This window comes from Saccostrea cucullata, unplaced genomic scaffold (assembly GCF_032062105.1).
Source record: "Saccostrea cucullata isolate Sc308-1 unplaced genomic scaffold, CSIRO_AGI_Scuc_v1 ctg2342, whole genome shotgun sequence".
In the NCBI taxonomy this organism is placed as follows: domain Eukaryota; kingdom Metazoa; phylum Mollusca; class Bivalvia; order Ostreida; family Ostreidae; genus Saccostrea; species Saccostrea cuccullata.
The window spans coordinates 44,549-48,077 of NW_026935796.1; the positions used below are offsets into that span (position 1 = coordinate 44,549).

The 3,529-nt window shown below is 31.9% G+C and overlaps 1 long non-coding RNA gene across 1 annotated transcript; it reads right to left on the reverse strand.

Annotated features, from left to right (window-relative positions):
* Positions 1–305: 305 nt before the first annotated feature.
* Positions 306–2,962, reverse strand: LOC134243788 (uncharacterized). Its single transcript, XR_009987112.1, has 3 exons — positions 2,377–2,962; positions 965–1,030; positions 306–736 (listed from the first exon to the last, which is right to left on the reverse strand). It is a non-coding gene; the product is annotated as an uncharacterized LOC134243788 (long non-coding RNA).
* Positions 2,963–3,529: the final 567 nt, after the last annotated feature.

The window sequence follows — 3,529 nt, forward strand, 5'->3', positions numbered from 1 at the left end:
TTTTACTTGTGGCAAGACCTTTCTTGGGATACCTCGTGGGAGTCTTGACATAAGCTGCAATGTATGGGGGAATCAGTGTTTCACAATTAATCTTGTTCTCAGTTTTGTTAAAATGTATTCATATATATTCTAATCATACATAACATACTGTGTGAAGCCTGCCAATATAAAACTCTAAATTTGTGAGCCCATGTGGGGGTATATAATAAATCAGTATACCACCTCTCCTGCAGAGAGGGGATATAAAAAGGGAAGAAGCTGCTTTGCATAAAACTGCTTTTATAGAAAAAAATAAACAAGACATAAATTGGAATGTATGCTTCACTTAAACAGTGACATTTTTTGAAAATACAAGAAATCAATTTAGAATACATATATTCTCTAAGGAAAACAGATGCTCTGCTTAAAAAAAATTTTGCTAAAATTTGTTCCTTCATATTCTCTCATTTGATGTAAGCTTGGTTTCCTCGAATTCACATTTCTTTATGTCTTTTTGTGTAAGTTTGAAATGTAGCTCAGCCTTGCAGTATTGATTTGCTGTGGATTTTAGTAATGATCATTAGAAAACCCTCTGTATGTCCATCTTGCACCAGTGACAACTTTAACTGGATCCTCTTTTCTTTCTGTTATTTTTCCTACTTTGTATTTTTCATGTAAAATTTACTTCCAGTCCACTGTGAATTTTTTTTTGGGGGGGGGGGGGGGGCTGTATGTCCTCTGCTCTGGTCATCTCTATCTGTTCACATGAAAATAAAAAAATATAACATTAATTTTTGGTCACTGTGGATAAAAATTCATTTAAAAATTGTTTCAAAAACTTAAAACTGGAATCTTAAAATTTTGCTATATATAAAACATATACATTTTCAACCTATAAACATTATTATCTCCCTTTATGCATTGTTGTGGCAATCATGTCTTAAGTCACCATGAATCCATGCAACTTAATACACACTACATGTACCTGTGTGGTCTCCTTGCTAGAGGATCTGTAATCCTGAGAATCTTCATTAGGAAAATCTTGCAATGGCTGCAATGATCAATTTAAAATTATTTCTTAATTTGAAAGTTTGGGTTAAAATCCTGAACATCATATATATATTACATGTACCTTATATTTACATGTTATCTTGAAAATCTTCTGAATCAAAAGGAATGATTGATAAAGGAGTGGATTTAATGTTGTCATCAAGCATTTTTTTTTTCAATTTACATATAAAGCTTTTCTGCAGTTTGGACAAATCGCCAGAGATATAGAGACTAAGAGTAGAAATGAATTTGACAACAATTAATTTCTAAAGTGGAAAATAAAATGTATTTATATAATCATAAATTGATTGTAATAAAAACATACATGTTTTATGGATACTAACATAATATGGTATAATTTATTTTGTTCTTTAATGCGACTATTTTTAATTTGTACAATATGTCCTTAACATGTAAAGTACACAGCATCAGACTGATCTCATCTGTACAGATCAATATTGTCAAACTAAAACTATTCATATTTAAAATGTGTTCAAGATTGATATGCCTGCAATATATAGCTGAAAAACAGTGATCAGTAAAATAAAATTATGAGACAGAAAGCTGCATCTTGGAAAGTACAAATGGAGTTGCCATATTCTAACACCCTTGGATAGATTTCTTTTCCTACTTTACAATACATCACCTTGCAGAGCAAATAAATTCATTGTATCAAGGTCCCAAAAATGATTTCACAATAGTATGACAAAGTATATGTACTTAGATCTAGAACACTATTAGCATTTGTAAATCTGTGTGTCTGCATGTACTTTCATAATTTTACACTTACACTTTTTTAATCAATTCTTCAAAATATTCTACAGTCCTGATATTGCTTAAAATTTCAAAAAATCTAACACACTATTCAGTTATCATTGTCAGAAGTCAAAGGTTTAATATTTCCGAGGTATGATTTCTACAAATCCTGTTTGTAAAAATAGATTGGACACAAGCATATTATAATTTGGAAAAATAAATTCATACAAACAATTTTCTTCAAATATACTTAATTTTATAGAAAATAAAATACCAGTACCCAAAACGGGCACATATATTGCACAGTAGTATTTGATTCAATGTCATGTACATGTAATATGTGCAACTGTGCATCCAAGTTTTCATGGTTTTGTTTGTTTTTATTGTGTTATATTTCATTATACAGTCAGTTACCTAATCCGAGATTCCTCTGACTCTAACCCCTGCTTTTATATTGTAACTTGTGCGCACAAGTCACAATATAAAAGCGGGGGTTAGAGTCAGAGGAATCTTGGATTATCAGTTACCATGCAGGTACACACAGGTACATGTGATACCTGAATAGAATTATGAATAAAAAAAAATACTTACACATTGTAATCGGGATCGGTCGGGGACTACCACACCACTACATTTATCTCTTGATCTCTATTTCAAAGACATCTTGAAGGGAACAGCTAAAATCCTCTCGGCCTTCGCCCCCATACCCCCCTGATTTCCTCATATTTTCTTTTCTACGAGTAGCTATACGTGTAAGACTCATCATGTCCAGATCAACCCTTTGGCTTTTCTTAAAGATTATCCCAACTTTGTCAACTGTTTTTCATCAAATTCTGAGTCTCTTGAGGTAGAATTTTCCTGAACAAGATGTTTCAAAACAAGAAGAAAAACTGCAGATTTCATTGTCTGCCATCTTGTTTACAATTTACACATTTTGTATTCTTCAATGCCGAAGAGCTCCAACAAGGGAAATAACTCGGATAGAGAAAAAGCACATTTAGACAAACTTTATAGTGTAATAAAACGTTTATTTTTCATTTACCCATAAATGTTTTAAATGATATTTGCAAAATAACATTTCTTGAATCTAAATCTTCCTACTAGAATTTTCACATCACTTGTCAAAGTCTTTAAATATTAAGTCTAACAAGGGAGGTAACGAGGACTAATTATTCACTTTTTGGGCATCAGAAAATTAAAAATTGAAAAATTTTTGTGACCTTGGCTATTTTTTACATAGTTTTGATTGTCATGAAGGATATAAAAAAATATGAACATAAACAGCTTTGCCTGGTAAATATTTTTTTATATTATTGATAAATAGCAAAATCCACTATAATTTACACCTTCTAGTCCCGTTTCCATGGCAACCGGATAAACTACCATGCTTTCTTTCATATAGTCAATCTTTTCATTCATTGAAGTTTTAGTAAGAAAAAAATTAGCCGAATCGAAGACATCGCGTGGCCACGTCATTTTGATATTTACGTAGAATTGGTATTAATACCCAGAAGCAGAGAAGAAGATTTTCAAAGAATAAATGCATTTTCACTATATAATCTATAGAGCCCCGCCCTAACACTAAAACCCCTGACCCCGGGGCCATAAAGTTCACAAATCTGGAAGAGGCACTCCTGCTCATCATAATTATCTGCTTAGTTAGTTTATTTAATACCCAGAAGCAGAGAAGAAGATTTTCAAAGAAATAATGCATTTTCACTATATAATCTATAGAGTCCCGCCC